A 22,139-nucleotide genomic window follows, 5' to 3' on the forward strand; every position below is an offset into this window, starting at 1 on the left:
TGGTTCGCTGTCAAGACACTGACCACACTCAAACCTACTTCACTTCATCTCTTTTGCATATCTTAATCTAAATACAGGAACAGGGAAAGAAAAACCCTAAGTGGCAACTACTATCTAAAAATGTCTTGGGTGTGTGTGGAGTTATTACTATGGCACATTTACTTTAAGAACAAAGCACCACAGCAGGAGACATTTCGCTGCTTATCGCTTCGAGGGCCCATTCTGTTTGTGAAATGAGTACACAATGTAGCTCTTAGTGTTCCTCTTGACCTTCGAACTGTGGCCTTTTCACTTGACCTGCACTCTCGTAAATCCAAGTGGCAAACAAAGAGCCTGACTCTGGCTCCATCGCATCCGAGAAGACGGTGCTCGCTGTGAGTTCAACGGGGACAGGATCGGGCCTTGTACGCAGGCCAGCTGGCAGAAAGCGCGTCTGAACAAAGCTGTTGCCAGAAGTGTTTTGTCAGCCACCAAGGAAGAAGTACAAAGGGTGCAAACACACAGCAAAGCCTCTGTGAGTGACTTTAGCTGCATGCTTTTTAAATAATAACAATAATAAGCTTTTAGCTGCCTACGTGGCAAGCAGTGCTTTCAACTAACAGGTGGATTTGACCAGAGGGCATTGCTTTTACTATTCTGCAAAAGTTGAGGTAATCTCACAAGAGTATATTGTTGCACACCACTCCAATCTTCAAGTGGTGCAAGATCCCAGGGGTTTCAGACACTTTACCCAGGGTTCGTGTTTCCTTCGGAATGAGGAACAGTAGCAGAGACTGTGGGGTCTATGATATATGGTTTATTTGCATGTGCATACAACCTGAGCCTACGATGGAGGGGCTCACAGCATTAACACCCCAATAGAATATTGCTTCACCCATAGCTTTGGATGCAAGCATCTTTCCTTCACAGGTTTTAGCCTGCTTCTTCCTCCAGCTTCTAGCTTCTAGCTTCCACACACACAACTCAACTCTTTTCTAAATCACTACCAACAAGTTGAGGGGCCCACCCATTTGCCGTCTGGCACACAACCACTTCCTTTGTTACCTTAACAACCCAAATTTAGAGGGCCATTATCAAGAAGCTTGTCTGGCTATTCCAACAACATGAAAATCCTTCCTTAGATTTTAACGCTTTCTGGATCCAGGAATTACAGTAGGCTTACAGCCTACTGCCCCTTCCCACTGCAGCACATAACAATATATAGTGTCGCAAGGAAGGGAGTATTCATTCTTCCAGCTTTCCTTGGAAAATCATCCAAGCTGTTTGCTACATTCTTGCTATCTTCTATAATTTTCCATTGGATAATTACTCACAATGAGTAAATGTGGGATTCTATTTCCCATTATCTAGCTTTCTACAACTATCACTCAGCTGACTGCTGGACAGTAGAACAACAACAGCCCTGTTGTTTTTCAAGGTTCAATCTGAACATTTACTGAATATTGGAAAAGATGTAGGCTTGTTTAGCTTGCTAGTGAGTTTATGTTTTCGCCACCATAAAGGTCAATCTTGCAATATTTTCAAGTGCAGTACGTAACTGGTAGTGTGTTATATGCCCTAAATGCTGCACAGACCATAGTAATCCTGACTGGGGAGGAACCATAGCTGAGTGATAAAGCAGCTGCTTTGCCTGCAGAAGGTCCCAATATCAATTCCTGGCATAACCAGTTTAAAAGACTGGATTGCAGCATGATGAACATATATACCTTATATATATAGGAACCTGCAGGTTCAGCTTTCCTCCTGGAGGCATGGATCTTCCTCTCTCCTAGTGCAGACCTTGGAGTTGAGCGCTGCAACTCCTCAGTTTTGACAGTGCATAACTGGCTACCCTGGTTGTGATCCTGAAAACAAATCCTGAGCTATGCATAAGGTCAGAGAGACTGTCTCTGTCTCTTGTCACCATCTGTGGCCTAGCCATTTTTGTGTGCCTGGCTCTGGTTGATATAGTTAAAGTTATGGTTTCCCCAGCAGTGATGTATGGAAGTGAGAGCTGGACCATAAAGAAGGCTGATCGCCGAAGAATTGATGCTTTTGAATTATGGTGCTGGAGGAGACTCTTGAGAGTCCCATGGACTGCAAGAAGATCAAACCTCTCCCTTCTGAAGGAAATCAGCCCTGAGTGCTCACTGGAAGGGCAGATCCTGAAGCTGAGGCTCCAATATTTTGGCCACCTCATGAGAAGAGAAGGATCCCTGGAAAAGACCCTGATGCTGGGAAAGATGGAGGGCACAAGGAGAAGGGGACGACAGAGGACGAGATGGTTGGACAGTGTTATCGAAGCTACCAGCATGAGTTTGACCAAACTGCGGGAGGCAGTGGAAGACAGGAGTGCCTGGCATGCTCTGGTCCATGGAGTCACGAAGAGTCAGACACGGCTAAACGACTAAACAGCAGCAGCAACAACAACAACAACAGCTGGTTGATGGACCTTGAGGAGGACCAGATCTGGGGGTGGAGGGAGGAGTGAGTCTGAGGGGATGTAACAGCTGGAGAGAGAAAGGTTTGCCCTTCCACTGGAGAAAATGGGAGAAACAAGCCAAAAAGCTTTGGCTTCCTGGCGTTAGATTCCTGGCGTTGCATTCAAACCAAGGGTTGTGCTCTTTTGTTTCCTAACAAGCCATGCTTGCTAGCCAACCCAAAGCCATGGTTTGTTGTTGCCTTGGTGGTGATCTTCCTCTTCCTCTTTTTCATTAAATTTCTATACCACCCTTTGCCCGAAGATCACAGGGCAGTTTACTACAAAAACACATGATTACCTACCATATTCATGAACAACACCAATGACACCCCCTTGTTAGGGAACGAAAACCTGGTTTGGATGTAACAGGAAGCCAAGGTTTCTTGGTTTGTTTTCCTAGCTCACACCAGTTGTGGAAGTGACTGGGTAGTGTGCAACAGCACACTCCTTGTTCCTGACAAAACATGGTAAACCAGAAAGTTTGGCTTATCATTACAAACAGACATGGCCAACGTAGACAGTACTGAGCTGGAAGGAATGGCAGTCTTGACTTGCTGCAAGGCAGTTTCCTATCTAACACCCCCATCATTTACCACATCAAAACTGTCTGCAATTATGTATTCAAAGGGTGTTTTTAGAGACATGGAATAAACGTTTAATGAATCACAAAACTCAATGCTTTATGGGCTCGCTGCCATTGTGCATTTCTCTGCATAAAATGCAACTTTATGTGCTATGTACTTTTCTTAGTCTTTACCCCCCACTCCAGAAAGTGGGATCCAAATTGTATCCTATTACAAATGCAATCACGCGAAGCCTTTTTATTAGTAATTCTATTTTCCCTCGAGCGAAGAGTAGAATGTGAATGAATTGTCAAAGATTGCTTTAAGTGCCTCTGATTGAGGAGATGATCTCCAAAGTGTAAGGAGACAGAAAAGAATAAAACTAACAGCTGCTATATTTAACATCAACTTGCCTCCGGTTCACACACACTCGTTTGGGATGGCTGTTTTGCATTCGTCAATCCATTTCATGTGTCACATTTTGAAATGTGTGTACAATGTCCGTGCACAGGGCAGTCAGCACCCAGCCTCTTCCACAACTTCCTGAAAAGTAGGGTTGCCAAAGGGCCAATAAAATAAAATTAATAGGCTTGCCTGTCCCTATAAAAGAAGTTTGAAGTGCAGCAATTAGCAGGCAAAGCTTGCTGTAGCCCAGTGCTAAACAGTAGCCCCATTTGGACATTTCCCACGTGTACAAGAAAAGTTTTGGATTTGATATCCCGCTTTTTCACTACCCTAAGGAGTCTCAAAGAGGCTAACATTCTCCTTTCTCTTCCTCCACCACAACAAACACTCTGTGAGGTGAGTGAGGCTGAGAGACTTCAGAGAAGCATGACTAGCCCAAGGTCACCCAGCAGCTGCATGTGGAGGAGAGGGAAGCGAATCCGGTTCACCAGATTACGAGTCTACCTCTCTTAACCACTACACCACACTGGCTCTTAACCACTACACCACACTGGCATAGAGGCTTAGTGTAGAGGCTAAGCAATGGAGAAGGTAGCAGGGGACCACGCTGTGTGGCATTGGCCATGCCTCCTGCATGTTCACATGTACTGTTTGCAAATGGAAAGCTTGTGCATGAGCAGCTACTCACATAGAGACTTCCATGGGAGAAGGATCCTTGATCAGGCAAGGGTAATAAGCAGCTGCCCACACACAGACTTTTCCTGTGCAGATTCATGGACATCTAGGAGGTAGGGAGGGGAAAGAAATTCGATTCAGTTCACATTCAAAGGTGAATGTACCAAATTTGCACTTTCTGAAACAACACGGGAACCCAAACACAGCCACCCTTTGCTATTTGCCCTTCTCCGAATTCTGCCATTGCAGCTGTCCATCCAGGTGATGTGTACAAAATGCATGTGTCCATACAAATGCACATATTAATGAAAATAATACGCAAAAAGGCAACATATTGGGGAAATTGCTTAGCAATGATGTGTACACCAGGCAAAATTGTGTGTACGTTAGGAGAAATTCACAGATGAATTTCCCAGAGGATTTAAATAATAATAATAATCACAAACTGATGTGAAAAAGTGGAGAACTGAATTTAAGATTGGGAAAAACGAGGAACTGAGAGAAACCGAAATTGATGCATTTGTCCATCCCACTTAGGAGATGGGGCCAGTAGTGTGACCTGCTGCCCCTTCTGCACACAACAGGGTCTACACCTGCATAGGGCTTGTGTCACCCGCTCCTTACTGCTGTTAAAGAGTCAGCTTCAGGTGCCAGCTCACAGGTTTGCAGCCTTGTTGTGGCATGGACCCATCTAGGGAAACCTATTTTCTAGCTTAATATGCAGGGTAATCTTAAGCCAAGGCAGAATTAGAGATGAGCAGAGTGCAGATAAGGACTGGCTGGCATGTCTCTGTGTGATTTCCATTTACAGTGGATCAGCAAGGCCTTCTCAGATCCCAGTCATTTAACAATAGTAAGCATACAAAGGTTCTTCTTCTTCTTCTCTAAATTGGGCTGCTAAAACAAAAGAGCTTGGCAAGAAACCAGGAACACGAGCTCCATTCTGATTAGGGTGGCCATGTGTCCTACTTTATAGAAAAGAAGGAAGTCTTCTATTTTTTGAAGGACTGCCAGTCCCCTGTTTGAAGGTGACCTCTATTTGAAGTCTGGTTTGAAGATAAGGAACCATAACAAGGGAGAGCAGGAGCCTTGAAGTTGTTCGCCAGGCATTAGCAGCACCTGGTCAGCAGAATGAGCCAATGCACAAGTCACCCGGTGTCTTCCCCAGTAAGCAAGGTGTATTGTGTTTATTGTACTGTATTTAAATTCTAGTAATCATTTTTTTTAAAAAAAATTAAGGGATGCGGGTGGCGCTGTGGTCTAAACCACTGAGCCTCTTGGGCTTGCTGATCGGAAGGTCGGTGGTTCAAATCCCCGCGACGGAGTGAGCTCCGTGAGCCAGTGTGGTATAGTGATTAAGAGCGGTAGTCTCGTAATCTGGGGAACCGGGTTTGCGTCTCCGCTCCTCCACATGCAGCTGCTGGGTGACCTTGGGCCAGTCACACTTTTTTGAAGTCTCTCAGCCCCGCTCACCTCACAGAGTGTTTGTTGTGGGAGAGGAAGGGAAAGGAGAATGTTAGCCACTTTGAGACTCCTTAAAGGGAGTGAAAGGCGGGATATCAAATCCAAACTCTTCTTCTTCTTCTCCCATTGCTCGGTCCCTGCTCCAGCCAACCTAGCAGTTCGAAAGCACACCAAAAAGTGCAAGTAGATAAATAGGAAGGTAGGAAGGTAAACGGTATTTCCGTGCGCTGCGCCAGAAGCGGCTTAGTCATGCTGGCCATATGTCGCGGAAAAACTGTCTGCGGACAAACGTCGGCTCCCTCAGCCTGTAAAGCGAGATGAGTGGCGCAACCCCAGAGTCGTTCATGACTGGTCCTTTACCTTTACCTTTTAAAAAATCATTTTAAAATTTGCTTTTCTGTATATAACTTGCCATTTGTGAATGGTTACAGCAATTGATGTCATCTTTTCGTTTTGGTGATGCAAATCCTCTTTTTTTGGCAACGCTTAACTGACCATCATTGTTCTGGTGTTGGAAATCTGAGCTGAGCATAAGCTCGGAGGCATACTGCTTCTTAATTTTAAATGTATTTTCTGCGCACGCACAAATCCTGCAGTCATTATTCTGTACCCGGCATTTGTTGATGGACCTGGGACAGTGAGCCCGTGGCAGGATGATGTCCTGGGCCCCTCTTACCTTGCCAACTGAATAGGCAACCACAGTTATGGCCACTATCTTGATATCCACCAAAAGTAAATCATTCCATGTAATACACTAAAGCATTTTTTTAAATAAAAAAGCTTAGTTTAAAAGCACTTTCTAGAACCTCAAAGCAAATTACAGTGGTGTGGCACAGGCATCCTCCTGGACACCTCAACCAGAAGGACCAGCTCTGAGAAGGACCCCCTTGGCCCTTTCTTAGCAAATAATGTATAAAGCAAAAGTAGGACAGGGGGTGGAGGGAAAAACAAAGCAACATCCCAAGCAATCCCAATGCAATCTGTTACCTGAGTTATTAAGACTGAGGACATTTGTCTAAGCATATTAATTAAACACCAGGGACCTTAATTTAATGGAGCGTCGAGCAGAATGTGTCAGACCCTGTAGAACCTCTTCCCAACTGGGGTTTCTCCTGCCTCAGAGGGAAACCTCTCTTGGCCTTGCTCATTTCCACAACCCCCCACAAATTCCATACACATATATCAGACGAGGGCTGGAATTCATATCTGAATGATACAACAAAGTGTTGGTCAGGGTAGGAAGCACATCTGAATTCTGCTTCAGGCAGCAAATTGTCTTGGGCTGCCGCTATACAGAAAAAGATGTTTTAGAAGGCTGCCTGGGTGGCAAGAAGAAAGAGCTGGAAGACTCTGAAGACCCAGCCCCAATTCAACCCCCTGCTGCAAGTGAAGGGAATCTTGTTTCCACATTCCCACACATCAGCATATGCAACCCAGACGTCAATGTGTCATACATCGGCTGAGTCTTGGCCAGGAATTTTTTTTTACTGGTGTGAAGCTTCACCCCATCTCGTAACACCCTGTCTCGACTTACATCAAAGCTCCAAACCAGGAGGGTACAAACAGCGCACCCAAAGTTGCTTTAAATAAAAATAAAAAATCATTACAAATAAACAAGACAGACATTTGAGAGACAGAAACAAACGATGGCTTGCCTATTTGGCATCATATGGTTCACAATTTAAGAAGAAGAAAAATGATGCAGAGAGGAGAAACGGTTATTGCAGAGAGATAGAAACAATGCTACGAATAATACGGTCATGATTCCACAGAACCACAATGGAGTGTTCAGTAATAAGCCCTGGAATGAATTAAATCCAGAAACAAACAATAATTTAACCCTAACCCTGCCAGCCACAAGTTTGTCTTTTGACATAGGTCACGGATGGTCACCATGTAGCTGCACAGACCATAGGTTTGGCTTTACCCCTGGAAACCCATAAAGAATGTGTGCAGATATTACAATAGGTAATACTTCCTCAAACCAGGTATCGAGGGGAAAGGTCAAGTTAGTCCTCTGTCCCTGGGCCGTGGTTAGTCGAGCGGCGACAAGCAGAATTGTCATTGGTGAAGATGGACAGCAAACAAAGCTGTGGATCTCAAGAGGCCACTGTGCCCACTTTATTTGTGGTTTCCTGCAAAACTTGCCTGGGACCCTGGAGAACTACAGTCAGTCCAAGTAGGCAGTACTGGGCTACAAGAGCTAGTGAGCTGACTCAGTATAAGGGAGCTCCATATGTTTATAAGTAGCATGTATGGAGCTCCCATCTCCATTAATAATTAGGGGAAAGTAGTTGCAGCATCTCACAGGTGGCAAGAACAGGGACTCATAGAAACATAATTTTTTTTTGTTAGCTGCAAGACTCCTGTGGAGTTCAAAGCTTGTGAATCCATTTTAAAAGTTGGGGTGGCCTGGGAAAAACTTTATGGGGTGTGTATGTGTGTATGGGTGTGCGTAGGAGAGTGGGAGGAGGGAAGAATTAGACCACACATGTGTTGCCTAAACCTAGCATTTTAGAAATTGGTCATTATCATAAGCCCCTCTACAGTGGTACCTCAGGTTACAGACACTTCAGGTTACAGACTCCGCTAACCCGGAAATAGTACCTCAGGTTAAGAACTTTGCTTCAGGATAAGGACAGAAATCGTGCTGTGGCGGCAGCGGGAGGCCCCATTAGCTAAAGTGGTGTCTCAGGTTAAGAACAGTTTCAGGTTAAGAATGGACCTCCAGAATGAATTAAGTTCTTAACACGAGGTACCACTGTATTGTCAATGGCTGGAGGTGAGTGTGGGTCCTTTTATAACCCAAACACAAGAGGGGAGGTATCAACAGGCTTGGGAGAACTCATGAGGTTGAAGAAAACGAGAGAGAGAGAGAGAGAGAGAGAGAGAGAGAGAGAGAGAGAGAGAGAGAGAGCGCTCTAAAGGGAGGGAACCAAAAATTTGCCCAGTGAGGAATGAACATGCTCAGTGGACATGGAATGCTGACTAACTGGGGGGGGGGGGGCGAATGCAGTATCATGGAACTGGGCATGGCTGCCTGCCTCACTAAACTAGAGACTTTGTGGGCAAATCGTCCCCATATCTGATAAACAGAGCTTTACTAAGAGGTTAATTACAACTACAGCAGCAGCAGCAGCAATTCACATTAACAACAACAATTCATATTAACAACAACAATTCACATTAACAGATCCAAAATCACCACTATTTCACCAGTGCATGCATAAACATGCATTTAGTTCAGTATGTGGGTCTCCTGATACCTTATGGTTGTCCTTTCCTGTCTTCCCCCATGTCACAAACCAGCCAAAGTGAAGCAATTCATACCCAGAGCACATGATTCAATACCCAAAACACTTCCCCTCTAGATACAGTGAAGAGGGGGCTGCAAAGACTTTCACATTTGTTGCAGCATTATTTATTGGCAACTCACTCTGGACTCAGCCATGGAAAGACTCTTAGAAGTTCACAGATTTAGCATTTAAATTGAGCGTGGCCTTCTCCAGAGGAATCATTTAAAAGATTAAGTAGGAGCAAGGCTTTGGGATGTGATTATTTACAGTTAGTCTATAGCCAAATTAAGGGACTACGGGGTTTTAGTGCCACTCTCAAAGTACTCACAACCACCCCAAAAGGCCCTCATGTAAGGCCCATCAAAGTAAATGGATTTTGGCACAAGAGAACAGATTGAGAATCAAGCTCTGTACCCTGCTGTAAATTACAAAGTGGATTCTTTTCCAGTGTAAATTGATACAGTACCAGGGATTTCAGCAACATTATGCCAGTTTGTCCTTGCTGAGGAAATAGGCCGTAATAAGCCTGTACTTATTGTTGCAGTTGTCTTTCATCGCAATTACTGTCCTAAATCAGAGGTGCCCTTGATCATAGGACACATATTACAGCAATTTACCAGATATAAACATTTAACATCTATACTGAGCCACTGGGAGTGGTCATTAGGAGATCTGAGATGAGCTGTCTGCAGTATGGTGTTGACACCCACCTCTGTTTCTCAGTAATACAGTGGTACCTCGCAAGACGAATGCCTCGCAAGACAAAAAACTCGCTAGACGAAAGGTTTTTTCGTCCACGATTTGCCTCGCAAGACGAATTTCCCTATGGGCTTGCTTCGCAAGACGAAAACGTCTTGTGACTTTGTTAAGCCGTTTAAACCGTGCTTCGCAAGACGGAAAATTCACTAGACGGCAAAAATTGCGGAACGAATTAATTCTGTCTTGCGGGGCACCACTGTATCTGGATCAGCGGAGGCTACGCATGACCTGAACTGGTGCCTGGATGCAATGAGGGGCTGGAGCAAAGTGAAGAAACCGAGACTGAACCCTGATTAAGATGGAGACTCTGTGGGTAAATGATTTCCAGGTCCAGTAAACAATGGTTTACTAAAAGGCTAGATACAAATATAAAAAGTTCCACCACTATACAGTGGTGCCCCGCGAGACGAATGCCTCGCAAGACGGAAAACTCGCTAGACGAAAGAGTTTTCCGTTTTGGAGGTGCTTCGCAAAACGAATTTCCCATGGGCTTGCTACACAAGACGACAATGTCTTGCGTGTTCCTGCTGGTTTTTTTCCTCCCCCCCCCCTTTCTAAGCCGCTAAGCCGCTTATCAGCTGATCCGATCAGCAGATAAGCCACTAATAGCACTAATCCGCTAATCCGTCAATGGGCTTGCATCGCAAGACGAAAAAACCGCTAGACGAAGAGAATCACAGAACGGATTCTTTTCGTCTTGCGAGGCACCACTGTATTAAGAAACCTCTATCTCGTTTTTGTCTTGGCAGCACCTTTTGTGGTAATGGGACTAGTTTAGGGTTGCCATATTTCAAAACATTGTTGAGCTTTGGGGGTGAGGGCAAAGTTGTTGAGCTATTGAAGTTTTTAAGCTATTTTAAATGAAAGACCTCAATTCCGACATGGGTTGCCATATGTCTGGGTTTCCCCACACATTTTGCCAGTTTTTGGAAATCCCCCCCCCCCAATGCCATTTTCTAGAGACCTAGTAAAGTTTATCTGGAATTCTGACCACCATGTTGTTCACATTTATTTGCATCAAAGCCCAGAATGTGCTTTTGCTTTTAAATGAAACAGATTTCAAAGCTGCACCCAATACACACCCCAAGGATAACTAGAGGAAGCAACTAGAGGAACATTCTGGGGAGAAGGAAAGTCCCATCCATTCTGAGCCATCTCCACCAGAGAAATCCAGCAAGGTGGACTGCACAGTCCACTTTAACTTGACTGCAAGTCCTGTGTGGAGTCACCTTTTAGGCCAGTTTTCCTCAACCCTCCAGGTGTTTAGGACTACAACGTCCATCTACCCCAGAGAGGTTGATCTGGCTGTGGCTTATGAGAGTTGTAATCTAAAGCATCTACGGATAGACCATTGAGGACACAGAGTCCTGAAATAACAGCACACAATCAGTTAAGTTAGAGCTGTCTTGCTATGCCTCTGTTTATAAAGTAGCCTCAGAGATCAGGATCTGTTTTCTGTCCACTGCCACCTTCCACAGTTCTAGTTGCAGCTGCCATCGCTAGGTACATGCTCTCAAGATGAATCTGGTCACCTGAGTATCCCCAGCTTTTACTCAGTATCTTGCAGGTACTTAGTTTAGTTCTTGCCGGAGAACTAAAAAGTCCTCTGAAATTTTCTATAGAGTAAATTAGCTGCCATTTATACTCCTGATGCACTTTAGGTGGTCTCATCTCCCCACAGAAGGTAACCTTTCTTTTCCAGCAGGCATTTCAAGTCAGCTGCATTATGTTTCTCTTCTTTTCTTTGTCAGTGGTTTCTTTTTATTATTGTTTTAGACGCCACATTATTTGATCGCTGGGTTGTTTCATTGATTGCTCTGCAAACCACTTTGTGGTGGCCTTGCATGGTGAAAAGCGGCCTGTCAATATCAGAAATAAAAATACGGGGGACCCGGGTGCCCTCAGCAGGCCCCGGCTGCAGATGGAGATGCTCTGCTGCCGCCAACTTCTCTGCTGTCAGGCAGTGAAGCTCCAGCCAGTGCTCATATGTTCTTTGCTGCTCTTTCTCTCACATCCTCCCCTTGTGTTTTTCTCTGTGTAACAGTCAGCACGGGGAGATCCTTTCAGAGATCTGAAGTGCAGACAGCGTGGGTTGCTGCCTGCCTCCTTCCACATTCTCACGTGCGCCCACAGCTCTGGCTCTCTGCCACCTGGCAAAGGAGCATTTCGCTTCCTCTTTACTCAGCTTTTGCCCGCAAGGTATCTCCCAGCCTTCTGCACAGACAGTGCCACCCTCCCGTCATGCTCTTACACCAAGCAGCTCAGCTGTGCTCCATCCTGAAAGGTTGAGATCCTTCTCTCTGCGTTTGCTTTCAAGTTCTTTCCTTTCTGTGTTCAGCAGCATGTGCTTCCAACATACTGGGTGCCATGTTATTTGTTCTAACTTTCAGAAATAATGTTTTAAAATTGTGTTTATGTTTGTATCCTATGAAACCTCCCTGCTGAAGAGAATCTGGATGTACAGTGGTACCTCAGGTTAAGTACTTTATTCGTTCTGGAGGTCCATTCTTAACCTGAAACTGTTCTTAACCTGAAGCACCACTTTAGCTAATGGGGCCTCCTGCTGCTGCTGCGCCGCAGGAGCACGATTTCTGTTCTCATCCTGAAGCAAAGTTCTTAACCTGAAGCACTATTTCTGGGTTAGCGGAGTCTGTAACCTGAAGCGTATGTAACCCGAGGTACCACTGTACTCCGCAGGCATCAAATGTGGAGCAGGATGTTATACCACGGTTAGGGCAAGGACTTCTAACATGGAACAAGATTTCCTCTCCTCTCTCTGTGATCTCCCTCCCAAATCTGTTCTGGAAAGTTGGGGGAGGACGCCCAAAACAGATTTTTTTTTTATAGAGGTGAGGAAGTCCTGTAGCACAGGCAGAAGTCCATGTACTAATGGGGCACCTCTGTTGGATATAACCTGGACTGCAAACTGCATCCCTGTCTTCTTTAACAACAAACAGTGCACTCATTTGATGCTGTTTTCTCTGGTATCTCTTACAATCTACTCCACTTGGACCAAGTGGATTTTGCAAAACTTTCAGATCTTATTGCCCTTCCCAAAGTCACAAACCTGTTCACTTGAGTAGGCTTGATTGCCTACTTTTTACACAAGGTTATATGGATTCTGAATTTTATACACACACACACACACACACACACACACACACACACACAAACACAAACACACACCAACTCCTCTGGGATTTCCCACATCATAAGCTAACTGTCATACTAAGCTGGCTAGTTTTCTTCCCAAGTAGGGGCTTGGTTTTAATTTATAGATAGGTGAGTCTCAGCATTAAACTAACAGCAGGATTTGCCCATCACACATGCACTTGCTAGGAAATGGAGGCAGGCGGTAGCAGGTATGGAAGTATCAAGTCAATGACAAATATCACCTTAGCTCCAAGGTCCCTGTACCCATGTGGGGATGTCCTTATATGGATAAAATCCAGGGCTTTTCTTCAACTAGAACTTGCAAGCACCTCTCAGGTGGGTGCCAATGCCTTTCTAAGAGAATGAGAGAGATGTTCATGGCGAGTTCCAGCACTTCTTTTTCTAGATAAATTGCACTGCTAAAATCTATACATGTATATAGGGATCAGGGAAGTATGGAAAGCGAGCTCTACAGAAACTCAGAGTGGAAAGTAGGGGAAATGTCATGAAATCGCTCTGAAGAATATCCCAGCAGCTTCTCCCCCAACACCACCAACAAAAGCTGTCAACGTTCTACACTTTTGACTATATTGAAAGGAATATGCCAAATGAGACAGGATAAGTATGGACAGAGTTGGAGAAATTGGATCCTTTACGACTGGCTGAAGCATTTTATCCCGGGGATAGATCATGGCTCAGAGCATATGCTTGCGATGGCAGGAATCCAGAAGCCTATGGGAAGTCTGTGAGCAGGGCTGAGAGCGCAACAGCACTTGCACGTCTTGTGCTTACCAGCCCCTGGTATTCAGAAACATACTGCCTCCAGCTCTGGAGGTTTCACCATAGCCAACATGGTTAGTGGCCTTCTCCTCCACAAATTTGCCTAATCCTCTTTTAAAGCTGTCCAGGTTGGTGGCTCCTGCAGGAGCAAGTTCCACCGTTCAATTATGAAGGTAGGTTAGCTTGAAAGTGAGGAACTTTCCCAAGGACAAGTGAGCTTTGTGGCGAGGTGTGAATTTGAGTTTCTTGCATCTTCAGAGCCCTACCCATTGTGGCACCCTAGCTCTCACGCAAACAGAGCAGGATTGATCTACGCTGGGAACATAACTTTCCTGAAGTTGTTCTTGTCTTCCAGGGTTGGCTAAACAATTGTGCGCGGTGCCAGGCAATAATGGTAGGGTCCTTTCCAATGGCTCAGATTTATTCTGGTGTCGTTTGGTGCAGGTTGCTAAAGTCACTCCGCTGTGGATTGGCCACCATCACCCTTGCATTGTAGGAGTAACTCCTCCAGGTTCAGAAGGGCAAAGAGGGAAGCAAATTCAGCACCAGCACCTCCCTGCATACCTCTGAAGCACGCAGGTAAACTTGAATTTTTGCATGAGGGTTCCCCCTTCCCCACTTAATTAATATGCAGCAAAACAAAGCTGTCTGCATCTTCCCCACAAGAGCTGCCTAAAAAAGAAGAAGAATTGCACGAGGCCGAGGCTGGATTTACAAGCATTGTAGTTATAGCAACAGGCCCTTGAGTTTATGCAAGAGAGCTCTGTGAGACAGTTACACAACCGCCAGCTTCACATGAAGAAAAGGGAATGCGCTGGAGAAAGTATACAACCAGGAAGGTGACAGAAAACTCTGGCAAAGGGCAAGGCAAAGATTGCTGCTGGCAGCCTGCCCTCCTTTTATTTATTGGTCTCTGCAATAATTTCCCTGATTTTATTGTGTGTGTGGTTTTTGTTTTGTTTTGCTTCAGCGCAAGCGTCTAGCTTTTTTCTCTCTCCAAGCTCAAACTTTCATGTCTCTCCCTCCCCACACCTATCCAAGCTCATTCATGCCCCTGAGTAGTGAAATAATCACTGCAGGGAAACAATGCAACCTTCCTACCTGTGCGCTTGCGACTGAAAGCATCCTGCAAGTGTGTAACGCACACTCGTTTGGCAAGGCAAGTTGGCGTCCTTAAATTACACAGTGCTGACTTTCTCTTACTCACCGCAGGCAGTTGGGCTAAAGAGCAATTCTCCCTGCCTGCAACTCAGAGTCCCTGCTAGAAAATCAATAGTCATTTGGCAGCCTCCTGGCAGCGAACCAGCCATATTGGAAAGCCTCCGGAGAAGCAGCTTTTAGTTCCACGTGGCAAAATCAAAAAAGCACATTAACAAAAAAACACCTCAAGACCCGAAGAGTCCTCAGCCAATTCTGGTCCTGCTCTCTGGTCCGATTCGCTCTCCCCCCCCCCCCCGGGTTCTTGTAAAACAACCCAAAGCCCTGCAAAAGTTAAAGCCGCTTTTGCTGACAGTCACATGTTGGTGTTGGTCAGGCTGAGAAATTATTCCAAGTTAATTTCCTGCAGTTTATCGGGGTACAGAGGTACATGGGGTTAAGAACTTAATTTGTTCCGGAGGTCCGTTCTTAACCTGAAACTGTTCTTAACCTGAAATACCACTTTAGCTAATGGGGCCTCCGGCTGCCGCCGCCACACAATTTCTGTTCTCATCCTGTAGCAAAGTTCTTAACCCGAGGTGCTATTTCTGGGTTAGCGGAGTCTGTAACCTGAAGTGTCTGTAACCCGAGGTACCACTGTATTTTTATTGATTTATACTGTGTTTTTAGAATTGTATCTTCTGTTGGTGTAACCTGCCTTATGGCGAAGGGAAGATAAGAAATCTTATAAATAAATAAAGTAGACCTGAAAAAATTATGACCCACCCAAGCCAAATGCAGCTCATGAACCACAGGCTTAATAAATAAATGCCATATTTTTACTGCTTGCCTGGAATTCTCAAAACTTGGGGTACTGTTAATCAGCTAAGAAGGGCAAAATGTGTCGCTGGTGGTAAATTGTGCAGCCCTGACAGCTAATACTATTCCCCTGAGAATAGGACAATTGAAATCAATGCATGGCAGATCAGAAGGTAGATCAGGATCTAGCAAGAGATCAGCGAGGGTTTCCAAAGCCCAACTTATCAACAACAGCAACAACAAAATTCCCCCCCACCTAAATCAGGCTACTGAGATGTGGAAGGCCAGCCAGGAGTGAACTTTTCTGTGAAACGACTGCAAGCTCAGTTCAGTCCTTTTTCTGGATGAGAGTATGCTCAGGGGCTTCCGATTCTTTTGTTTTAGCTTTGTGTCTAAGGACTCAGCTAGATTGGTAAAGAAAAAGCATTTTATATGTGTTGTAGATGCGGTTTCTTAAAATAACACTGTGACACTAGAAGGCGCTGTGGAGTCCCATCTTTGCCTACCAGATTTCCCTGTATAAGTTTACAACTGTAGCTCTTTTATACCTCACTCTGGTTGGTGGAGCTTGGGGTTCTAGTTGGTAGCTCTTGGGTTATATCTTGGAGTTCTAGTAAAAAAGAAAGAAGATCCATCAAGCCTGAAGTCTGCCCATTCCTGATATATGGCACGTCCTTTGTTCTTCTTTTTTTTAGGCTTAGAAAAGAGTGCCAAAGAACGAGCGCCAACGTCAACACCAGAGGATCATCTTATTGCCTGCAATGAGTAATACCTTCTTGGTGCTAAATTGTTAAGCCCAGGTTCATGGCTGATGTTAATAACAACTTTTTCCTTGGAAAAATGCCGTATTGAAAGACAATTTCCTGTGTTGCTAATGGATTTGGAGTTCTTTAAACTCCCTTACGGTTCAAGTCACACGCTTAAAAACAGTACGGAAATACTTACTTTTCCACACTACCCAGTAGAATGCACGACCAACACAAAGTTTGCATCTCTAAAGCAGCTCTGTGCACACTTGCAAGCAAATCTCAAATGGTGGTGGCAGCGGCAGCAGCAGCAGCAGGGAGACCGGCACAACTTTCCCCCCAGGGTGTTGCTTGTGATAAGGGGGAATATTAAGACCTCTAATCTGTTTCCAATGTGGAGGTTACAGGGGGCCATTTGGGAAGGAAACCCTGCCAGGAAATGTATGGAGTCTCATTATCTTTTATCTTACTCATGCAGAAAGTTTGCAGAAATCGGCTGCTCAGCCACAAAGGAGCTTTCCCAAAGAATTATGCAGGCCGTGTGTGCATGCTTATCAGGGACTACAAGAGCAACTCTCCATCAGCCAGCTGTGGGGCCTTGCAGAGATAAAGCTATCCCTCTGCCCGGCGCTGACTTTGCGGATAAATCATCCTGTCCCCTCTGCGCCATTACGCCTAACCTCTGCTTGGCCCTCTCCAATTGTTAGACAATTTCGCTGCAAGAGCCAAAACAAATGAGCAAAGCATCTGCGCCTTTCTCAAGTTTCTCCAGCCATTACTGCAAGCAAAAAAATAAAGTGGAAGGGGGGGGGAGAGAAAAGGCAGCTGCTTAGCTTTGAAGAGCAAGGTAGCCCCATTATAAATGGGCCCTTGCAGCTTTTAATGCGAGGCAATCCTACACCTGCACACACAGAGAGAGCCAAGGCAGGTGGGAAGGGAACATGAGACGAGCCTGGGAAGGAAAAGTGTGGGGTTCAGGTCTCCCGGATCCCAAGCAAGGTTCTTTTTCAAGGCGCAGAGCATACTCATAATATATCATGATTATCGCAACCTTCAGAGACCAATTCATCAGCAAGGAATGCATATGCATTATTTCCGCGATAACACACGTACAAAGTTGCCGACTCTTGAAATAAGGTTTTTCAAAGCCTGGGTCCTTGGGGATCATAGATTAGTAGTTCCAGGAATTGGGGGCAGGGGTGTCAGGAGGCAAGGAAAGCTATGCTCATCTAAGGCAGCCTTTCCTAACCTGGTTTTCCCCAGATGTTTTTGGATTGCAAATGCCATCCTCCCTGATCATTAACTCCGCGGGCTGGGACGGACGCGAGTCCAAAATATCTGGCACGTGCTAAGCTACAGAAAACTAATCCAAGGTTGTTGTGTTTTTTTAATTCCACTTTCCTCCAAAAAAAAGCTCCTGTTGACTACATTGTTCTTCCCACCTGTGAGTTTGGAGTAGGCTGAGAAAGAGAGACTGGGGTCTCATCCACTTTTCTGCTTTTCCCACCTAGAAAGCATGGAGGATCCATGGGACTCCTTTCCCATGGAAAACCCGTTCTCTAGTGCTCAATCAGAGCAAACGTCAATCTGGAGAAAACCTGAACTGCCATTTACTCAAACTGAGAGCTACAGTACAGACCTCATGGGCTGGAGGTTTCCCACTCCCATCTTAAAACTGAAGACACTGCTTGTGTTCCTCTTGCATGCTTCCAGAAGCATCTGGTTGGCCGCTGTGAGGACAGGAGGCTGGACTAGACGGGCCATTGGCCAGATCCAGCAGGCTCTTCTTATGTTCTTATGAGGCTGAAAGCAAGGTCCTCTTCCTCTGGGAAGCTGTTTTCCAGTTCCAGCTCTAGGGTGGTCCCTGGGGGGAAAAAGGTGGTGGAACATGACACATGGCTGGGAAATGGTAAAAATTTAGGGGCACATCTCTTTAGCTACTCTGGTGTTCACACCTGAGAGTTATGCCAACTTACGCCCTGTTTTTCACATCACAGCATCATATTGAAATATCATTACCATATTTTTGCTCTATAAGACGCACCAGACCATAAGACGCACCTAGTTTTTAGAGGAGGAAAACAAGGGGAAAAAATATTCTGAATCCCAGAAGCCAGAACAGCAAGAGGGATCTTGCTTCTTGGATAGCCTCTTGCTGTCCCGGCTTATGGGATAGCTGCACACAGCTTCTCCCGGGCAGGGGGATGAAGGCTCGGAGCTAAGCCAGAAGCCAGGACAGCAAGCAGGAACACTGCGCAGCGATCCCTCTTGCTGTCCTGGCTTATGGGATAGCCATGCACAGCCACTCCTTGGCAGCGGGAGGAAGGCTCCCCCAAGAGCCGCGCTCCCTTTAAAGAGTGGGCGGAGAGTGTGTGCAGCTCTTGGGGGCTTTTCCCCAAGGAGGAAGAAGGGCAGCCCTTCTCCCTCCTTGGGGAAAAGCCCCCAAGACCTGCACACACACTCCACGCGGCTATTTAAAGGGAGCGCTGAGCAGATCCTCCCGCCTGCATTCGCTCCATAAGACACACACACATTTCCCCTTACTTTTTAGGAGGGGAATAGTGTGTCTTATAGAGCAAAAAATACAGTACTTGGCTAGGTATACAGCTTCATTGTTACCTTAAAGCATAGGTGGCAGACCTGCAGCCTCAGCCAGCATGGCCAATGGCCGAGGATGATGGGAGCGTTAGTCCAACAACACCTGGAGGGCCACAAGTAAATTACCCCTGCCATAAAGAGATGACAATAGTGGTGAAGGAGAGCAGCCACAAATACAGTTTATACTGCTGGTCAATCACATCAACAACGGGGATCCTGTGGCTCACCTACCAGATGTTGTTGGATTCCTACACCCATCAGCCCCAGTCAGCATGGCCGTTGGTTAAGGGTGATGGGTGCTGTAGTCCAGCAACATCCAGAGTGCCGCAGATTCACTATCTCTAAACAGCACATTGCTCTACCAAGTGGTGGGGAGAATGGTACCATTCTCAAATTTCTGATCAGGTGTGGAAGTGGCACGAACGTAGCCTCACTAATTGCCAGGATCATAGAATTGTATCGTTGGAAGGGGTTCTGAGGATCATCTAGTCCAACACCCTGCAATGCAGAAATAGGCAGCTGTCCCATACGGGGATCAAACCTGTAACCTTGGCAATATCAGCACCACACTCTAACCAACTGAGCTATCCAGGCTCTTGATTATGGATATTATGGATGAATGATCTGCCTAACAGCTGCCTCTGCATGTGCACCGTGGGAAGTTGTCACTTGCTGAAATAATAATAATAATAATAATAATAATAATAATAATAATAATAATAATTTAAAAATAATAATATACCGTCCTATACCCGCAGGTCTCAGGGCGGTTCGCAGAAATTGTTGTCTGTATTGTGTTCCAATCTTCTTAGCCATCCAGGTGAATTTTCCTGGCTTCCCAGAACAAAACACAGAAAAATATGTTCCAGTCAATAATTTAGCGTACCTAGGTGGCAACATAATTATGTTAGCACAGCGCTGTAGGCCTCAGTCTGGTAGCACAAGATGCTATGAGTTTCTTAACACGGGCTGTATTTAAACACATTGGATCAATTTGAATCAATTTGACATGTACACACTTCAGGGCCTGGCTAGTTTCAAATCAATTAAAGTCCTTATGACTTTATGATTAGAACCCCAAGGTTATAAAACATTAATGTAAAACTCACAGTTTAAAGTGGAAACGTAAAATCCCAGAGTTATGCTTCACCAAAAAAAAAAAAAAATCAAAATCACAGGAATCATTATATAAGCTCTGCTGAACAACAAGGTAAGGGCTATTAGACTGTAAATTGTGTATAGTTGGATGTAGGTTTTTTTTTTTTTTAATAAGGAGAGGCTATAATTAGGGTTTGCTGGACAGTTAAATGAAAATGAGGAAGTGCAGTTAACTAGCAGCCTTCAGCCGAAAGGCAGAAAGGGGAACAGAAGCTCCAAATCAGAATGTTAACAATGGGGTCATTTGTACAAATAAACAGAGACATTCTTGTTGGTTTTTACTAGAAAAGCATAATAGATTTGGGGTCACAGTCAGCACAGAAATAGTCCTCATATCACAACCATCTTGCTTTCTTGAGTCCAAGTTGTGGTGCTGGGTGAGGTGATGGGTTTGGACCAGGAAAACCTGGGCTCGTATCCTAGCTTGGCCATGAAGTTCATTACACACACACAGACACACCACAATTTTTAATCTACCCTTATAGGATTGTCCTGAGGCTACCTTGGAGACATACACTCCAAGGCATACAATCCAAAGCACGTGAAATCATAGAGATAGCCTGCAGGCAACATCTAGTCAATCTACCCAGTGTTCCATGTGATCAGAACGATGGCAAGCATGGCCAAAGATGATGGGACCTGTAGTTCAACAACACCTGGAAGGCCGAAGGTTCCTTACTCTTCCTAGACAGTGTGGGAGGTTCACATGTCACTTGGTTTCTTCATGTCACCAGCATCTCTTTTTTCAGCTGGTAGCTTTCAGCAGTGGATCGGCACCCTGCTTTTGGTACTCTGGACTTCATTATGCCTGTTGACCTAGGGAAGGCGAGAAATTCAGTTTTGCATCTTAATGAGAAACAACCTAATTCACACTTCTTTCCAATAAGTGAACCGAAACACCTGTCCTTCAAAACGTCACTCGTTCAGATTTTATGAAGCAATTCTCCAACCAAAAGATCCATATATTAGGAAGAAAGTGTGCATAAAAATGACTATGTTGGTGAAAATGACATACAAACATGCATTGTCACAGGAGGAATTGCTAGCAAACATGTGCCCATGACTCAAGACTGCATAAAGTAATTGTTTATTGGGAGAAATTGCTGACCAATTTTCATGCGGATTTTTTTGAATCGCAAATTGCTACAGAAATGTGGAGAGTTGCATTAAAGATTGGAAAATTGAGAAATTGAGAGAACCAAAATTGAAAGATACAGTAAGTCCATCCCTGTACTGACCTACAGGCTTTGGGTGACACTTGGACCTACTTTGTTGGGTGGGTGGCTGGGAGGGTGTTAGAGAATAGGCTTGTACACATGTTACACTGAACACAGGGCACAAATTGTCTCTGGACATGTACCTACAAGTGTTTGTGTGCATACTTCTTGATTTGTACAGCTCAACTATTTGCAAACAACAGGTACACAAGCCGTACACACATTGAACTATAAACGTGAACCACGCTCACGTAATCCGTTTTGTTCCAGTAGTGAGCCTATGAATGGAGAGTATTCGTGTGAAGTTCACGAAATGGGCAAATCACAGCTAGGGATGCAACCTTTTTCAACCTGCCACTATAGCTGAAACGTTGAAAAAAACCTGTTGTACAGACATTAGCAGGTGATAATGCTTCCTTCCATGCTAGGAAAAGTTTAACCCACTGTGCTGAACAGGACACTACAGGCCAGGCGTGTTTTTCTGATAAGCCAGCAGCCCAAATCACAACCAGGCTGCATTTAAACCATTCAATTACAGTGGTGCCTCGCAAGACGAAATTAATTCGTTCCACGAGTTTTGCCGTCTTGCGATTTTTTTCGTCTTGCGAAGCACGGTGTCGGGAAAGTTTTGGAAAAACTTCAAAAATCACCAAAGTCTTTAAAAACCTCAAAAAAGCTACCACACCGCGTTCTATGAGTTGCTCCTCGAAGTCAAGTCGCAACTGTATTAACGGTGTTAAGAAAAAGGAAACAAACTTGCAAGACGTTTCCGTCTTGCGAAGCAAGCCCATAGGGAAAATTGTCTTGCGAAGCAGCTCAAAAAACAAAAAAGCCTTTCGTCTAGCGAGTTTTTTGTCTTGCGAGGCATTCGTCTTGCGAGGTACCACTGTATATTTGTATCCTGCTGA

General features: G+C 45.0%; 2 long non-coding RNA genes across 9 annotated transcripts; one reads left to right on the forward strand and one right to left on the reverse strand.

Annotated features, from left to right (window-relative positions):
• The first annotated feature begins 226 nt into the window (after positions 1 to 226).
• Positions 227 to 16,305, forward strand: LOC308581733. Its single transcript, XR_014005225.1, has 3 exons — positions 227 to 514; positions 14,001 to 14,135; positions 16,208 to 16,305. It is a non-coding gene; the product is annotated as an uncharacterized lncRNA (long non-coding RNA).
• LOC308581701 lies at positions 15,777 to 21,772 on the reverse strand. 8 transcript variants are annotated; one of them, XR_014005189.1, is made up of 6 exons: positions 20,601 to 21,772; positions 19,609 to 19,690; positions 18,878 to 18,984; positions 17,898 to 18,122; positions 16,061 to 16,122; positions 15,777 to 15,916 (listed from the first exon to the last, which is right to left on the reverse strand). It is a non-coding gene; the product is annotated as an uncharacterized lncRNA (long non-coding RNA). The 8 variants fall into 8 exon arrangements; XR_014005185.1 differs by having other exon boundaries at positions 16,061 to 18,122; positions 19,609 to 19,686; XR_014005188.1 differs by lacking the exon at positions 17,898 to 18,122.
• Positions 21,773 to 22,139: the final 367 nt, after the last annotated feature.

This window comes from Podarcis bocagei (assembly GCF_964188305.1).
Source record: "Podarcis bocagei genome assembly, chromosome: 2".
Classification (NCBI taxonomy): Eukaryota; Metazoa; Chordata; class Lepidosauria; order Squamata; family Lacertidae; genus Podarcis; species Podarcis bocagei.